Below are 19,800 nucleotides of genomic sequence, written 5' to 3'. Positions count from 1 at the left end.
AGCTACCATAAACATATACTGTAAAAAAAAATAATAATCCTGCAGCAAAAGTATTCTAAAGACTATTCAGAGTGTCACCCTGACACCAGGCATTACATTCAAATAGGAGCAAGGACATGGCTGCTGAAAGTGCTGCCAAGACTAATAACTTAGATAATCTGTCCTGTATGGAGAAAAGACGACATTTCCAAAGTTACCCCAGGGAACATGATTCATCATTGTCATTCGGGCCACCAACAGTTTTTTTCAGCTTGATGAAGAACCCCAAAAACCTACCATGCAAGAACCTCAACTCTTTATTTATAAACATTTTGAATGTAGACACTTATAGTTTCAATAATTACATTGTAGTAAGATATCAAATTTAGCCCATCAGCTTGAATCCTGAAAGTGAAGGCGTTGTGGTTGGAAACACCTCTCTGTCCTTTGCAGCGCAAAGCTTATGAATACATCTCGTTGTCGATACCGGGTAGGGCAGAGTTTATGTAGCTGGCTTGGCTGGCTAGCCACTTCAGTAGCTACTGGTTGGCTAGCCAGCCGAGACCAAAGAGATGAGAGAACTTTTTACTGACTGAAGCATATATCTTCTGACAGTGACACAGTGCAGCCCTGTGGACTGAAGCTGAACTTTACTACAACTAGATATTTAACCCTGTTTAAAATGGGCAATGTTGAGGAGGTAGAAGTGACGAAATGGAATGGAATTATCATAGAGGTTTTTTAACCTCATCCATTCTACAGGTAGCATGGTTGGCTCATTTCTGTTATTCCAGTGTGAAACTCACGTAGATAATACCTTTGACGATACAGTGGTAGCAATACATGGTTATAACATTTACCGAAAAGACAGAAATGCCAACGGGGGCCGTGTTGCGGTCTATATAAAGAACCACATTCCTGTAAAGCTTAGAGACGATCTAATATTAAATTCTGTTCAAGTAATATGGCTACAGGTTCATCTGCCTGACCTAAAGCCCATTCTTGTGGGAAGCTGCTATAGATCACCAAGTGCTAACAGTCAGTATCTGAATAATGTGTGAAATGCTTGATAATATATGTGATATCAACAGAGAAGTATATTTTCTGGGTGATTTTAAATATTGACTGGCTCTCATCAAGCTGCCCACTCAAGAAAAAACGTCAAACTGTAACCAGTGCCTGCTACCTGGTTCAGGTTGTCAGACTATCTACCAGGGTAGTTACAAACAGCACAGGAATTAAATCAACACGTATTGATCACATCTTTACTAATGCTGCAGAAATTTGCTTTAAAGCAGTATCCAAATCCATAGGATGTAGTGATCACAATATAATAGCCATATCTAGGAAAGCCAAAGTTCCAAAGGCTGGGTCTAATGTAGTGTATAAGAGGTCTTTGTCTAATAGCATCTGTAAATATTTTAAATTGATGCTCAAAAACAATGTTTATTGTAACCACAGGGGCAGGCAAACGACAGGTCAAGGCAGGCAGGGGTCGATAATCCAGAGCAGAGGCCAAGGTACAGGACGGCAGGCAGGCTCAGGGTCAGAGACAGGCAGTGGGCGGGTACAGGTTCAGGAAAGGCAAAGGTCAAAAACCATCAGGATGAGAAGAAGAGAGACTAGGGAAAAACAGGAGCTGAGACAAAACATTGGTAGGCTTGAACAAACAAGACGAACTGGCAACAGACAGACAGAAAACACAGGTATGAATACACAGGAGACAATGGGGGAAGATGGGTGACACCTGGAGGGGGTGGAGACAAGCACAAGGACAGGTGAAACAGATCAGGGCGTGACATTATGTCTCCTCAAATATGATGTAATCTTAGTCTGTCATGTTTGGAGCTGTGTGGCTCTGTTATGGACACTTACATTTCTCTTTACAGTTGAGTTGCCCTGGTCGTGTCAGTATACAGTAACTTTAAAACTAACTAATGACATGTTGCACCTCTACCTTGCTACCTTTCAGATGAGACAAATAGGCGTACAGATGAAAACAGCAGGCCAGTGGAGCACTTAGAACAGCAGCAGCCAGGGGCAACTGGTAGGGAAGAGGATGATTTAGGTGACCCACACCCTCTTCCATGGCTGCTATCTATAAATGCATTTGGAGACGTTTTTGAGATGATTACATCAAGATAGCTAGCTAATAGGAAGTTAGCTATCGGATTACATTTAATTCACAAAGCCAAACAGTGTGTAAAGTTAGTTAGCTTGCTAGCAGCTCAGTTGAGTGAGCCTACAAAGTGGCCTACTCTAGCCAGTGAGCTAGATAAAAATACTATTTGGACTCATCAGACCAAAGAACAGATTTCCACCAGTCTAATGTCCACTTTTTTTCCAGAGTAGAGGGACCCACTATAGCTACTGTAATTGAGTACTGTCAGTGTCTGCTGTGTCAGATGGGTAGATGCAAGTTACCTGAATGTAATATATTTATATTGTATTATTATAAAATTTGTAGAAAAATATATGGGAAAATATGAACGAAAAGTATGATAACTGAATAGATTTATTGATATTAGTCTGAATATTATACCTGCACCTGTGTAACAGCCATTGAAAAATGAAACAAAAATTAGACACAAAAAAAACATATTCGATCTAGGGCTTTATTCAATCCGAATCGCGGAAATGTTGTATTTACAGCGTGATTGAAATTTAAAGGCAATGTTCCCTAATGGAGACTGTATTCACGGTAAACACTGCATATATCAGCTCAATCGGGAAATGTACCTTTACATTTCTAGCGTGCAATCTGTAAAACTTCAGCGATAAAGAATGAATAGAGCCCCTAATCTCTCAATGTTTATCTCTAAGTGCACCAAATTCATGCATTTAGCTGTTGACATTCCTTGTTCTTTTACTGCCGTTGGGCTAAGCCCCCAATGTCTTCAAAACGTAGAAACGCCAATGGTTGCAGCTAGCCTTGACATGTCAGTTAGCTTTTCCGTCTTGAATAGGGGGAGAGAGGCACTCGAACACAGCCCAGGGAGACCGGTAGGCTAGCTGCACAATCGATTACATGAGTTTGCTTATCTTTCTCTATCTTTCTCCCTTTCTCTTTGTGTGGATCATACTGAAGCAGATCAATTCAATAGGAGAATGTTCCATGCAATAATCCAAAGAATTGAATAGCCCTCCTCCATCTCTGCTTTATAGAGAAACTGTATTCTAAAACAGTTTGAAGTGGATAATGATCATTGTGGTTTCCCATTTCTATTATAATTGTTTATATCAACAACATATCTGGTAAAAGTCTTCTCTGGTTCAAGTACCTTGTATTTATAAATCTTTCCCTCTTTATCCAAACATAATCTAAGCATTTTCACAGAGACTGCAAAGGTATATTCTCAATGCTCATTCTATTTCCTAATGCTCGCTTTGGAATTTAGCATAAAGAGGCTAAACATAGCATAAACATTTTAACTTTTAATTTGTCAACTGTTCAATACTTTGGTAAAGAAAGTCCCTACTTATCTATTTGAACATGTCCTGTTGTGAGATGATTGGCTCACACCACTGGCTCTGAGTGTGAGATGAGTGTGTCTATAGAGCGAACTGGGGATTAGCTGCAGAAGATTCCTTCTGTTCCCTCTCCTCAGGCATGGAACCCACTGCCTGTTCACCCCCTGGAATTGCATGTCCATCCCTAATGAAAGCCTGAGACCTACCAGGGAAATTATGATCTTCATGTTGTGTTCTATTAATAAAATTGTCGTACCCTTTCTTTTGGTATACATTATTGTGCTTTAGATCAGGGTTTCCCAAACTCGGTTCTGCCCCCCCCCCGTGCACGTTTTGCCCTAGCGCTACACAGCTGATTCAAATAATCAAAGCTTGATGATGAGTTGGTTATTATTATTATTATTATTTGAATCAGCTGTGTAGTGCTCGGACAAAAAACAAAAACGTGCACCCGGCCCCAGGACCGAGTTTGGGAAACCCTACTTTAGATCAACAGTTTACTTGGTCATATTAAAATACATACAGGTTAAAAATATACATATATCTTATCATGAGAGAAGTGTGATTGTGTGTATCCTGTAAAATGTATTGTAATGTATATTCAGAGGGCCTCCCAGTCGGAGGAACCCAGAGTAGTAGTGGAGTACTCTGTGGAGACCAGTGAGTCACAAGCCTCATTTCCTCTTCCTCTAGATGCATCCAAGAAGTCCCAGGAAGTCCCAGCGGAGGACTTTGACATCGACATGGACGCCCCGGAGACTGAGAAGGCGGCCGTTGCCATTCAATCGCAGTTCCGGAAGTTCCAGACTAAGAAGAAGACTGACGACAAGTCATAGTGGCCACAGGGTTTCCCTGTAGTTGTGGAGACCTGGCAGGGGTAGCTTGGTGTGGTGGCGTTTGCATGTATACATATTCATACCGTACGAACTCAAGAGGTGGTGTGAGGGGAGAAAGCAAGGCAGAAGCCTGTCGATCACTGACATGTCTGTGAAACTCCATACGTAACCTATTATTTGATTGCTGTATCAATAAATGGCAAAGTTCTGAAGATTGGTTTTCTGTCCCTCCATTTTGTCCATTCATGGTGTGTAGCTTGTAATGTGTTAGAATGTATTTTGTATTTCAGCTTTTTACCTCCACCATCCCTTCTGTATTTATCAGGTTCTCTCTATGTAGAATAGAAGATGATTTCACCACATAATATAAATGCATTTTTCTTATCCTCATGGCACCCTCTGGTTATGATCTACTGTGTAACAATGTACATTGAATTTAAATAAACATTCTGTGTGGACAAGTGCATATGTGGGGACTTGGTCATAACCCTGTTGAACTCTAAATATAGAAGGAGGATGAGGAGCACCACTCTCCTACGTTGTATTCCCTCCCCTCTTCAGCAGTGTCACCATCCCCATGAACAATTCTCCTTCGATTCTGTCCTCCTTCTGACTCGTGGTTGTTAAAGCTCTCCTTACTTACAAATCGCTTCATTCATAACTAGGAGTTTTTAGGATTCATATTTTATTGGCTATTGAATGTTTTAGAAGGGTCATCGCTACACTGCCTTCTAAATCCCAATAATTTAGCAAGTTAGATACAGTGAGTCAGGTCTAGAATTATTGGATCCCTTGATCAAGATGCGCAAAACAAAGTACTGAGCTACAGTATATTGTATGCTCAAACAAATTGGGAAATTATATTATTTTACACTAACAAAATTGCTCAGAGAAAGTGACAAGTAATACAAATCATTCTTAAAAAGATAGGAGTCAAAATGATTGACAACCCTGATTTCAATACCTTGAGAGGATAACGGCACTGATCTTAGACTATTTCTCCATACAGAATCTTTTCAGGTCCTTGATATCCTTCATCTGCACTTATGGAACTGCCCTCTTCAATTCAAACCACGGGTTTTCAATGGGGTGGTGAGACTGGTCAATGCAGAATTTAGATTTTGTGACCAATTAACCATTTCTTTGTGGATTTTGTTGTGTCCTTGGGATTATTTTCTTGCTGGAAGATCCACTTGCAGCCAAGTTTTAGCCTCCTGGCAGAGGCAACCAGCTTTGTGGCAAAAATGTCCTGGTACTGGGTAAAGTTCCTGATGCCGTTGACCTTAACAAAGGACACAGGACTAGTGGAAGCAAAATAGCCCCATAACATCAAAGATCCCCCGCCATATTGTAAATTGGTACTGTATGGGGTTCTTTTCTGCTTATGCATCCTTATTTCGAGGCCAAACTCACCACTGTTGGGCGTGGCCAAAGAGCTCTATTTTCATGTCATCCAACAGATGTAAAAGCCTGGAATTTGCTCAACTGCATTGACACTTGGATTGGAACCGGTGCTATGGTCAGATGACATGAAAACAGAGCTCTTTGGCCACGCACACCAGTGATGGATTTGGCTTCTAAATAAGGATTCATAATCAGAAAAGAACCCTATACCTACTGTCAAATATGGTAGTGGATCTCTGATGTTATGTGGCTATTTAGATTTTGTTTTTGTTTGACCATTTTAATTTAAAAAAAATCATAGTATGGTACTAACCCTAAGGTACTTGAGATAAAAACAGCTGAATTGGAATTTAAATATATGGTAGTAGTATCTCAAAGTACCTTTTTCTCTGGCTAACAATTAAGTACCTTACTATAATTGTTTTCAATTAAAATGGTCAAAAATAAACTAAACAAAAAGCCATTTCAAAAATAAACATTTTGCAAGGGCTATATGGGAGAGGTCTGAGTGGGGGGTCAAATTGGACGAGCCTAATGGGAAGGATATGTAAAAAAAAAAAATGCATTTACAAAAAAGATAATAATAACCTAGCTGTTATTGGCAGAGAGGAGGGCAAACTCTCTTTGTTATAGGTGGATAAACTTATACCGCCTGGAGATATCGCCAGGTGGTCCAAAACCCCACCCATGCAAAACAAGCAGAAATTTGAGGCAGTCTTTTCAAACAGCTATTACACTAATTTTACCTTATTATTCCAACCTCATAGTGTGTAAATATATATAAAACACATGAAAATCACGTTTTTGACTGCATTGCTCCTTTAAGAGTATTTGTACCAGATATTTTTCTCTGGGATAATGAAATGCCCTGAGGTGGCTAGTGAGATGTCTGAGCCTCTTAGACTGCAGCATAATTATAGGGATTAGCAGGCCTCTGGGAACAGCTCAATTGCACTTTATCAAGGCCAGTAGGGACCTTTGAACTGCACCTCTTTTAGCCTTCCTAGTGACGTACTCGATAGCCAAGTAAACCGAAGGATTGAACGGTTATTTGGCCCATTTCCTTGATATGTAAAGACATCTAGGGCCGTATTGGCAGCAAAGAGGGAAGGCCCTCGATTTTAGTCGCACACAATGCAAGTGTACAGTATGACATTTCCCTCATCAAGATGCTTTCCAGATATTGAAACAGTGAAAATGTCAGTTTGTCAGTGATTTACTGTAAGAGTAAAGTCACTGTCAATGCAATTTTTCAATAAAAAGTAACAGGAACAATGGCCTTCAGAGCTGTTGTGAAGGTCATTCCTCGCATGAGAAAATACTTCATCCACTCGAGCTCCCCCTACTGCACAATGACACTTGCTGAGTTTAATACTTCTCCTGAGACGTGTCCACGTTCTGATTTACCCACTTCGCGTTTACACGATGGTATTAAAATGTGTGTCTTGTCCATCCACACAGATTTAATGATCTGCCCACTGTATGCAAATATGTGTTCATTTATTTTAAGAGACATATTGATGCCATAAGTGGGATAATTATGATTTTAGTGGCTTTGCTGTCCAGATCTGTTTAGACTTGTAAGATAATTCATAGTAATTTAGAGGTACTTATATTTCAAGTGTGTAATGGAAATGAGTTTCTTGCATATCCCAACACCCCCTGAGACACCTGCAGGGTCACAGCCAAGGTCACCATTGTCCAGCTCCCCTAGAGCAATTGGGTTGACAGATTCTTCGCCTTGTCGGCTCAGGGAATCAAACCAGTGTACTTTTCGTTACTGGTCCAAGACTCTATCCTAGAGACTACCTGCCGCTTGCCTACCTCAGAGGTGGTCAGGAACATCTGTTCACAATCAGATCACAATGTCTTTTAATCCTCTAAACCTGTCCAGACATGTGTGCACAATCAAAATACGGACAAGGCTTTTGAGACAAGTATCTGGAACAGCAATCCTCTCCTCCCTGGTGGGATGATGGTGTAGGGAGAGAGTGGAGACTGACAGGTCTGGGATGAGGACTGGGCCTCAGACTCCTCCCTGGAGAGACCCAAGCTGGCACCCTCCTCTCACCTATAAATTGGAGATAGATTGAAGCACCATGGGGCTGGTAGGCTGACACAGGCTTCACAATCCAGACATTATAGTTGAAAAATCAGCAGCATCTCTCAGATGAAGAAGCTTAATCTCGTTCCACAATTTTGAGGGAAAAACAACGCCTGTTTTGAGAAGCATAGAGTATAATGGACTTGAGGTGTTACACACAGACATGTACTGTATGATGTGTTAGCGGGATACTTTCACACATGATACACCCAATATTTTAACAGAGGGAGAGCCCATCTGAATACAGTGATGATATGTCTACTCTTTTTGATAGAAAACCTTCAAGAGCATGTTCTTGTCTTGTCATATGTTCTTGTCATAGATGATATGTCTATGGTTGTCATGGAGGTGAAATACAATATATCCTCCATAGAGGAATAATATCACTCATGTATGAGTGTACTGCATCAAACATATTTCCTCTTGTACTGTACTTCCATTTTAAAGCAACAGTACAATATACAGTGCCTTGCGAAAGTATTCGGCCCCCTTGAGCTTTGCGACCTTTTGCCACATTTCAGGCTTCAAACATAAAGATATAAAACTGTATTTTTTTGTGAAGAATCAACAACATGTGGGACACAATCATGAAGTGGAACGACATTTATTGGATATTTCAAACTTTTTTAACAAATCAAAAACTGAAAAATTGGTCGTGCAAAATTATTCAGCCCCTTTACTTTCAGTGCAGCAAACTCTCTCCAGAAGTTCAGTGAGGATCTCTGAATGATCCAATGTTGACCTAAATGACTAATGATGATAAATACAATCCACCTGTGTGTAATCAAGTCTCCGTATAAATGCACCTGCACTGTGATAGTCTCAGAGGTCCGTTAAAAGCGCAGAGAGCATCATGAAGAACAAGGAACACACCAGGCAGGTCCGAGATACTGTTGTGAAGAAGTTTAAAGCTGGATTTGGATACAAAAAGATTTCCCATGCTTTAAACATCCCAAGGAGCACTGTGCAAGCGATAATATTGAAATGGAAGGAGTATCAGACCACTGCAAATCTACCAAGACCAAGTCCCTCTAAACTTTCATCTCATACAAGGAGAAGACTGATCAGAGATGCAGCCAAGAGGCCCATGATCACTCTGGATGAACTGCAGAGATCTACAGCTGAGGTGGGAGACTCTGTCCATAGGACAACAATCAGTCGTATATTGCACAAATCTGGTCTTTTTGGAAGAGTGGCAAAAAGAAAGCCATTTCTTAAAGATATCCATAAAAAGTGTTGTTTAAAGTTTACCACAAGCCACCTGGGAGACACACCAAACATGTGGAAGAAGGTGCTCTGGTCAGATGAAACCAAAATTGAACTTTTTGGCAACAATGCAAAACGTTATGTTTGGCGTAAAAGCAACACAGCTCATCACCCTGAACACACCATCCCCACTGTCAAAAATGGTGGTGGCAGCAACATGGTTTGGGCCTGTTTTTCCTCAGCAGGGACAGGGAAGATGGTTAAAATTGATGGGAAGATGGATGGAGCCAAATACAGGACCATTCTGCAAAAGACCTGAGACTGGGACGGAGATTTGTCTTCCAACAAGACAATGATCCAAAACATAAAGCAAAATCTACAATGGAATGGTTCAAAAATAAACATATCCAGGTGTTAGAATGGCCAAATCAAAGTCCAGACCTGAATCCAATCGAGAATCTGTGGAAAGAACTGAAAACTGCTGTTCACAAATGCTCTCCATCCAACCTCACTGAGCTCGAGCTGTTTTGCAAGGAGGAATGGGAAAAAAATTCAGTCTCTCGATGTGCAAAACTGATAGAGACATACCCCAAGCGACTTACAGCTGTAATCGCAGCAAAAGGTGGCGCTACAAAGTATTAACTTAAGGGGGCTGAATAATTTTGCACGCCCAATTTTTCAGTTTTTGATTTGTTAAAAAAGTTTGAAATATCCAATAAATGTCGTTCCACTTCATGATTGTGTCCCACTTGTTGATTCTTCACAAAAAAATACAGTTTTATATCTTTATGTTTGAAGCCTGAAATGTGGCAAAAGGTCGCAAAGTTCAAGGGGGCCGAATACTTTCGCAAGGCACTGTATGTCCACTACCATTCATTCTATTCTAGACTGGACATATACACAAATTCATTTCACAGTAGAAGGTTATAATAATAATAATAATAATAATAATAATAATAATAATCATCCATATTGTCATGGGAACTGACAGTTCAGTGATTGTGCCTCGCATCACTGCACCGACCCACTTCTTCTATATATATTTCAAGAGAATAAAAGCAAATAATGTGGAGATGACTTCCTGAGTTCCTGTCAAGCGTATTCTTCTATAATGAGAGTTTATGTTACAATGTCCAGACAGCAGTGATCCACACACTTACAGGACCACATCCAGTCCTCTCAGATTTGTGTACACCGAAGGGGGTAGAAGTCACTGGACGATGTTAGGGTTAGGGTTGGGGCTAGGGTTACGGATGGACCAGGATGTGGACATGGAGCTAGGGTTACGGTTAGGGTTGGGGCTAGGGTTACGGATGAACCAGGATGTGGACATGGAGCTAGGGTTAGGGTTAGGGTTAGGGTTGGGGCTAGGGTTACGGATGAACCAGGATGTGGACATGGAGCTAGGGTTAGGGTTAGGGTTGGGGCTAGTGTTATGGATGAACCAGGATGTGGACATGGAGCTAGGGTTAGGGTTAGGGTTGGGGCTAGGGTTACGAATGAACCAGGATGTGGACATGGAGCTAGGGTTAGGGTTAGGGTTGGGGCTAGGGTTATGGATGAACCAGGATGTGGACATGGAGCTAGGGTTAGGGTTAGGGTTGGGGCTAGGGTTACGGATGGACCAGGATGTGGACATGGAGCTAGGGTTAGGGTTAGGGTTGGGGCTAGGGTTACAGATGAACCAGGATGTGGACATGGAGCTAGGGTTAGGGTTAGGGTTGGGGCTAGGGTTACGGATGAACCAGGATGTGGACATGGAGCTAGGGTTAGGGTTAGGGTTGGGGCTAGGGTTACGGATGAACCAGGATGTGGACATGGAGCTAGGGTTAGGGTTAGGGTTGGGGCTAGGGTTATGGATGAACCAGGATGTGGACATGGAGCTAGGGTTAGGGTTGGGGCTAGGGTTACGGATGAACCAGGATGTGGACATGGAGCTAGGGTTAGGGTTGGGGCTAGGGTTACGGATGAACCAGGATGTGGACATGGAGCTAGGGTTAGGGTTAGGGTTGGGGCTAGGGTTACGGATGAACCAGGATGTGGACATGGAGCTAAGGTTAGGGTTAGGGTTGGGGCTAGGGTTACGGATGAACCAGGATGTGGACATGGAGCTAGGGTTAGGGTTAGGGTTAGGGTTGGGGCTAGGGTTACGGATGAACCAGGATGTGGACATGGAGCTAGGGTTAGGGTTAGGGTTGGGGCTAGGGTTAGGGATGAACCAGGATGTTAGGACATGGAGCTAGGGTTAGGGTTAGGGTTGGGGTTAGGGTTAGGATGAACCAGGATGTGGTTATTGAGCTAGGGTTAGGGTTAGGGTTGGGGTTAGGGTTAGGATGGGTTAGGATGGGACATGGAGCTAGGGTTAGGGTTAGGGTTGGGGTTAGGGATAGGGATGAACCAGGATTAGGGACATGGAGCTTAGGGTTAGGGTTAGGGTTGGGGCTAGGGTTAGGGATGAACCAGGATGTGGACATGGAGCTAGGGTTAGGGTTAGGGTTGGGGCTTAGGGTTAGGGATGAACCAGGATGTGGACATGGAGCTTAGGGTTAGGGTTAGGGTTGGGGCTAGGGTTAGGGATGAACCAGGATGTGGACATGGTTAGGGTTAGGGTTAGGGTTGGGTTAGGGTTACGGATGGACCAGGATGTGGACATGGAGCTTAGGGTTAGGGTTAGGGTTAGGGGCTAGGGTTAGGGATGAACCAGGATGTGGACATGGAGCTAGGGTTAGGGTTAGGGTTGGGGTTAGGGTTAGGGATGAACCAGGATGGGACATGGAGCTAGGGTTAGGGTTAGGGTTAGGGGCTAGTGTTAGGGATGAACCAGGATGTGGACATGGAGCTTAGGGTTAGGGTTAGGGTTAGGGGCTAGGGTTAGGGTTGAACCAGGATGTGGACATGGAGCTAGGGTTAGGGTTAGGGTTGGGGTTAGGGTTATGGATGAACCAGGATGTGGACAGGAGCTAGGGTTAGGGTTAGGGTTGGGGTTAGGGTTACGGATGGACCAGGATGTGGACATGGAGCTAGGGTTAGGGTTAGGGTTGGGGCTAGGGTTAGGATGAACCAGGATGTGGACATGGAGCTTAGGGTTAGGGTTAGGGTTAGGGTTAGGGTTAGGGATGAACCAGGATGTGGACATGGAGCTAGGGTTAGGGTTAGGGTTGGGGTTAGTGTTATGGATGAACCAGGATTGGACATAGGAGCTAGGGTTAGGGTTAGGGTTGGGGTTAGGGTTAGGGATGAACCAGGATGTGGACATGGAGCTAGGGTTAGGGTTAGGGTTGGGGCTAGTGTTATGGATGAACCAGGATGTGGACATGGAGCTAGGGTTAGGGTTAGGGTTAGGGTTAGGGTTAGGGATGAACCAGGATGTGGACATGGAGCTAGGGTTAGGGTTAGGGTTAGGGCTAGGGTTACAGATGAACCAGGATGGGACATGGAGTTAGGGTTAGGGTTAGGGTTGGGGTTAGGGTTAGGGATGAACCAGGATGTGGACATGGAGCTAGGGTTAGGGTTAGGGTTAGGGGCTAGGGTTAGGGATGAACCAGGATGTGGACATGGAGCTAGGGTTAGGGTTAGGGTTGGGGCTAGGGTTAGGGATAACCAGGATGTAGGACATGGAGCTAGGGTTAGGGTTAGGGTTAGGGTTAGGGATGAACCAGGATGTGGACATGGAGTTAGGGTTAGGGTTGGGGCTAGGGTTAGGGATAACCAGGATGGGACATGGAGCTTAGGGTTAGGGTTAGGGTTAGGGTTAGGGATGAACCAGGATGTGGACATGGAGCTAGGTTAGGGTTAGGGTTGGGGCTTAGGGTTACGGATGAACCAGGATGTGGACATGGAGTTAGGGTTAGGGTTAGGGTTAGGGTTAGGGCTAGGGTTAGGATGAACCAGGATGTGGACATGGAGCTAGGGTTAGGGTTAGGGTTGGGGTTAGGGTTAGGGATGAACCAGGATGTGGACATGGAGTTAGGGTTAGGGTTAGGGTTGGGGTTAGGGTTAGGGATAACCAGGATGGGACATTGGGTTAGGGTTAGGGTTAGGGTTGGGGTTAGGGTTAGGGATGAACCAGGATGGGACATGGAGCTAGGGTTAGGGTTAGGGTTGGGGCTAGGGTTAGGGATGAACCAGGTTGTGGACATGGAGTTAGGGTTAGGGTTAGGGTTGGGTTAGGGTTAGGATGAACCAGGATTAGGACATGGAGCTTAGGGTTAGGGTTAGGGTTGGGGCTAGGGTTAGGGATGAACCAGGATGTGGACATGGAGCTAGGGTTAGGGTTAGGGTTGGGGCTAGGGTTACGGATGAACCAGGATGTGGACATGGAGCTAGGGTTAGGGTTAGGGTTGGGGCTAGGGTTAGGGATGAACCAGGATGTGGACATGGAGCTAGGGTTAGGGTTAGGGTTGGGGCTAGGGTTAGGGATGAACCAGGATGTGGACATGGAGCTAGGGTTAGGGTTAGGGTTGGGGCTAGGGTTAGGGATGAACCAGGATGTGGACATGGAGCTTAGGGTTAGGGTTAGGGTTGGGGCTAGGGTTAGGGATGAACCAGGATGTGGACATGGAGCTAGGGTTAGGGTTAGGGTTGGGGCTAGGGTTACAGATGAACCAGGATGTGGACATGGAGCTAGGGTTAGGGTTAGGGTTGGGGTTGGGGCTAGGGTTACGGATGAACCAGGATGTGGACATGGAGCTCGGGTTAGGGTTAATGTTGGGGCTAGGGTTACGGATGAACCAGGATGTGGACATGGAGCTAGGGTTAGGGTTAGGGTTGGGGCTAGGGTTACGGATGAACCAGGATGTGGACATGGAGCTAGGGTTAGGGTTAGGGTTGGGGCTAGGGTTACGGATGAACCAGGATGTGGACATGGAGCTAGGGTTAGGGTTAGGGTTAGGGTTAGGGTTAGGGATGAACCAGGATGTGGACATGGAGATAGGGTTAGGGTTAGGGTTGGGGCTAGGGTTACGGATGAACCAGGATGGGACATGGAGCTAGGGTTAGGGTTAGGGTTGGGGCTAGGGTTAGGATGAACCAGGATGTGGACATGGAGCTAGGGTTAGGGTTAGGGTTGGGGCTAGGGTTACGGATGAACCAGGATGTGGACATGGAGCTAGGGTTAGGGTTAGGGTTGGGGCTAGGGTTACGGATGAACCAGGATGTGGACATGGAGCTAGGGTTAGGGTTAGGGTTGGGGCTAGGGTTACAGATGAACCAGGATGTGGACATGGAGCTAGGGTTAGGGTTAGGGTTGGGGTTGGGGCTAGGGTTACGGATGAACCAGGATGTGGACATGGAGCTAGGGTTAGGGTTAGGGTTGGGGCTAGGGTTACGGATGAACCAGGATGTGGATATGGAGCTAGGGTTAGGGTTAGGGTTGGGGCTAGGGTTACGGATGAACCAGGATGTGGACATGGAGCTAGGGTTAGGGTTAGGGTTGGGGCTAGGGTTACGGATGAACCAGGATGTGGACATGGAGCTAGGGTTAGGGTTAGGGTTGGGGCTAGGGTTACGGATGAACCAGGATGTGGACATGGAGATAGGGTTAGGGTTAGGGTTGGGGCTAGGGTTACGGATGAACCAGGATGTGGACATGGAGCTAGGGTTAGGGTTAGGGGCCATATTGGAATCAGCCAGGATTCAGTTTTCAATCTGGCCTGTCAGAGAGCTCCATTAAGTTGGAACTAAAGATGGACTATCGTCAATGCTCCCCTTCTCTTCTAAAACCACTGTCATTGCACATTAAAATATTTAATTGGGGCGTTAGGGGTAATGGAGGGCATACAGTATAACCACCCCTTATCTCCAATTAAACCTTGAGCCAGGTGTTCAGTGGTGATTTGAATAGACTCATTTGGTCTCTGGGACCAATGAAGGAAGGAAACCTGGTCATCCATGATGTAAGTTGCGTGCCCATTGGGGTGGGTGAAACTGATTGGGGTGACCTGTGACCTGTGGCCAGGGAATTTCTCTGTGATGAAGGTAGACGTTTCACTGAACAAACAATGCCTTTGTCTTCTACCAGGTATGAAGTACAAACACATTGAGTTACCTTCACACCACAGGTATTACTATCTATGTGGAGAATGATGCTGTATATTATCAACTTTGCAATTAGAGCAGGATGAAAGTTCTCCGAACAGGCTGTTTAAACAGAATAATATTGGATACTAATACTAATGCCACTGTGGGCAAATTAATTAGCCAGTGAACTTGTAAATTAATTTGATTAAACCTCATGAAAATGGACCTATTCATTAAAAATGTATAAATTAACTTCAAGGTCAAACATTCATAAACTACTGTATGTCTCAGTGTTTCTGAAAGGCCAGTGATCCCCATTATAACACAACCTCATTCAACCCTCTGTGTTTCCATACAGGGTTACTGTCACTCTCTTTTCTTCTCTGTCTTTCACCACCTTCAACAATGACCTAGAAATGATTGGAGCAGCCAGGTTGCTCCAGTAGCCTCAGTAATTCTGGGCCACCCCGTGAACTACTGAGTAATTCTAACCAATAATGGGTCACAACTATTCACAGGTGCCACCATCCCGTTATCGACATAGTTCTCAGGTGTGTTCATCCTGACTTTTTTTGATTTGATTTTACAGTTTTGTTCCTCCTATCCTTTTGGAATTGCCGCATGCATTGATGTGCATTTCCAATTAGAAATAAGAACTGTATCTTAAAGATTAGAAGTTATAGAAGATATAGACACCATACTGATTTCTACACCATGGATTTCCCTGTTGTGTGAAAAAAATAATGTATTGCGGTCATTACAATGGGGAAAAATCACCTACGCATATTTCAGGTATGTATGTATCTCTCCAAATTGCCTCAATTTTCTCCGTAGGGGGTTAGCAAATAGAGAAAAAGGACAACTCTCGCAGCAGGCCTGACTGTCTCAAGGTTGAACATCTACATATACTATATATAATAACACCTTAGTTGTTCATCCTTATGGTAACAACTGGATTTAGTCATAATGTGAACATGATGTGTGTTGTTACTGTAACATAATGCTCATATTAAACATTCAACAGCAATCTGATCATCTCTAATGGTTCTAACGTCTATGGCCTCGCTCAAGTAAAGGGACCATTTTACCACATAAAACACACAAAATTGTAATGAATGCCCTCGTTTTCATTGTCAAAATGCTAAATATATACTGAACAAAAATATTAACGCAACATGTAATGTGTTTGTGTTTTGTGCACAAATTTGTTTACATCCCTGTTATTAAGCATTTCTCCTTTGCTAAGATAATCCATCCACCGGACAGGTGTGGCATATCAAGAAGCTGATTAAACAGCATGGTCATTACACAGGTGCACCTTGTGCTGAGGACAATAAAAGGCCACTAAAATGTGCAGTTTTGTCACACAACACAATGCTACAGATGTCTCAAGTTTTGAAGGAATATGCAATATGCATGCTGACTGCAGGAATTTCTAACAAAGCTTGTTGCTAGAGAATTTAATGTTAATTTCTTTACCACAAGTCACCTCCAACGTCGTTTGAGAGACTTTGGCAGTGTGTCCAACCGGCCTCACAACCACAGTCCACGCGTAACCATGCCAGCCCAGGACCTCCACATTTGGCTTCTTCAGGTTTGGGATCGTCTAAGACCAGCCACCCGGACTGCTGATGACACCGAGGAGTATTTCTGTCTGTAATAAAGCCCTTTTGTGGAGAAAAAATCATTCTGATTGGCTGGACCTGGCTCCCCAGTGGGTGGGCCTGTTTCCCAAGTGGGTGGGCCTATGCCCTCCCAGGTTCACCCATGGCTGTGCCCCTGCCCAGTTATGTGAAATCCATAGATTAGGGCCTAATGTATTTATTTACATTTACTGATTTCTTTAAATGAACCGTAACTCAGTATAATGGTTGAAATTGTTGCATGTTGCATTTATATTTTTGTTCCGTATATTTCAGAGTTAAGGAAAATTGGGTAAAATCCCCAAGAGCATAGAAAGTGTTTGGAAGTACTGCCATAGAGGTCAAAGAGTGTTAAGCTTCCTTAATGTTCATGTAGAATCATCATCCCTGGGGTGATCAGCAGTAGGCAGGCAACCTAAAATTGTTTGACCAACTCCAGGCAGACTGGCCTACTTACATGTTTTACCCCAGACACTCATTGACTTTGGTTGACAAGGACTGTATAATAGTCACTAGGATGTCCTATATACAGAGAAGTACTGACGTGACCCACAACATGCCTTTAATCTACATGCACCCACTTTCAGCTATCTGTGAATAGGAACCACAAATAACATAGATAAATCTTGTAGAATAGAGCCACTACTCGCAGTACAAAAGAACATCTTACATGTGATTATGAGATACTAACAGAGATACTTATGTGGTACTATAAGATAATGATGAGGTACTATAAGATACTGATAATGAGGTACTATAAGAGACGTATGCTGTACTATAAGATACTGAGGATGAGGTGCTATACTATAATTATAATGAGGTGAACATGAGGTACTATAAGGTATGAGGTAGGTTGTGAAGGGTCCTATTGACATCCCCTAATTTGCAGTCCCTCATGGACTGTGTAGCCTCCATACTGTATGGATAGTAAATAAAAGGAACTAATTAAGAGGAATCGAGAAAGCCACCTGTCCGTCAGGACCTGTCTATCCTAGACCAATCAATATCTCACAATCTAGGAGCTGCATATTCCTCTAGCCGATCAGATGGGAGAATTCTGTCTGGCTGATTTAAGAGAGCAGTTAATAAACTTTTCACATGCCCTGAAGGGTGGTGTGTAAATTTCAGACCACCGCCATGGTTCATTTGGTTTCTAGGCCTACTTCAGAGGAAGTTGGGATGGGGGCAAGGAGGGATGAGGAGATGAATACAGTTATGTGGCATAAGGTGATAAATCCACCCCCTCGCCAGGAGGACGCCAACCCAACCAAGTCTCCCACCTAGTCCAGTCTGATGATAAAGGAATAGAGGAAGCTCATGAGAGACCATTTCTTGTCAGAAGCATCCAGCAGCGCAGCTCAGACCCTTCAGTTAGGACAAGGACAAGACAGCTTCAGGATCCATAGAGAGAGAAGAGAGAAGGAGACAGTGTCAGAAGGATCATGGGGGGAAGACTGGTCTTGTGAGGAGGACAAGGGCTGACAGATAAAAGTAGCACAGGGTTACCTCCAGGGAGATGCCCAGTATTTCATGAGCTCCAAATTGCCCCCATCTGATGCCTGTTCTTCTGGCACCTCATTATGAGGCTTACGGGTGAGTAGTGGTCTATTCCAAACCTGCCTAAACTGACACTGCAGCACAATCCCCTCAGAGCCTCCCTAACCAATAGAACCATCCTCAGGGCATTATCTCTGACCTCTAGCCGAATCAGCTCACACACACACAACTTTAGAATTCCAGCCCATCTCAGATAGAGTGGGAAAAGCCATGAAACCCCTCTTCTACTGTACATTCACTCCCTGTGAGGCTGTACGGTCCTTGTACACTGTGCTACAAAACTGTCTTATCATTTCCGAACCCCAACAACACGGAATGAGCTCATCAGCTTATACTGTAAGTAACAACATTTTCACACTTGGATGCAGGCTATGACTTAACAAAAAGTTGTGAATCTCTCCTGATTGACACTGAGGCATTCACGTCTTGTTTCCCCAGGGGAAGGTCATCGTGTCTGTATCTAAAATCTGATTAGGTTTAGAGCTTCTCTACGGTGTGCGCATTGGGAGGTGGAATAATGGCCTCCGGTCAGAGGAACAAATACTTAATGTATGAGAGTGAAATCAGCACATTACATTCAATTCTGTACATGGCACCTAATTATCACTGACATATATATCACTGACATATATATATATACATATATATATGTCAGTGATAAGTAGGTGCCATGTACAGAATTGAATGTAATGTGCTGATTTCACTCTCATACATTAAGTATTTGTTCCTCTGACCGGAGGCCATTATTCCACCTCCAAATGTATATATATATATATATATATATATATATATATATATATATATATATATATATATATATATATATATATATATATACATGTCAGTGATAAGTAGGTGCCATGTACAGAATATATATATATATATATATATGCTCATATTGTCCTGTGTGGCTCAGTTGGTAGAGCATGGTGCGTGCAACGCCAGGGTTTTGGGTTTGATTCCCATGTGGCAACAATACGGAAAATTTATGCATTCACTACTGTAAGTGGCTCTGGATAAGAGTGTCTGCTAAATGATGAAAATGTTAAATATTGTTGCTGTCTTATGAAAACCCCATTACCCTAAACCAAAACCTTTTAGTAAAATGATTTTTTTTCTCCATAATTTCCATTTAACGAACGTACAATTATAAAACATCCGAAGCTATTTTGAACACATTTTTTGGGGTACTAGAGTCGTGAAATATTCAGAGTACATTGAGGGGAGTTGCTGCTTTCAATAAATGAAAAGAAAACATTTATATTGACCAACAATTTGTTTCAAGGTTTTCATCAGACAGTGACGATGTGTAGAATAAATTAGTTATAACCACACTTTCCATGTAAAGACAGGAAGAGTTACATCATGTTAGTATGTACAGTATGTATGTGATGTCAAGTCAATTAGGAATATGTCAACATGTACTGTAGATGTGTGAAGCACAACAAAAGGCTCCAATGTTTTTCAAAACACAACAAGTGCCTACGTCTGTCATTACGTAAGCCCCATAGCTGTGATGTGACTCCTCAGGCTCAGTAGAGTAGCTCATCAGATCTCCAGTGCTGCATTATAGATGCTGTGT

Source organism: Oncorhynchus masou, chromosome 13 (assembly GCF_036934945.1).
Source record: "Oncorhynchus masou masou isolate Uvic2021 chromosome 13, UVic_Omas_1.1, whole genome shotgun sequence".
Classification (NCBI taxonomy): Eukaryota; Metazoa; Chordata; class Actinopteri; order Salmoniformes; family Salmonidae; genus Oncorhynchus; species Oncorhynchus masou.
The sequence above is the reverse complement of the archived record's forward strand: the minus strand, read 5'-3'. Positions refer to the sequence as shown.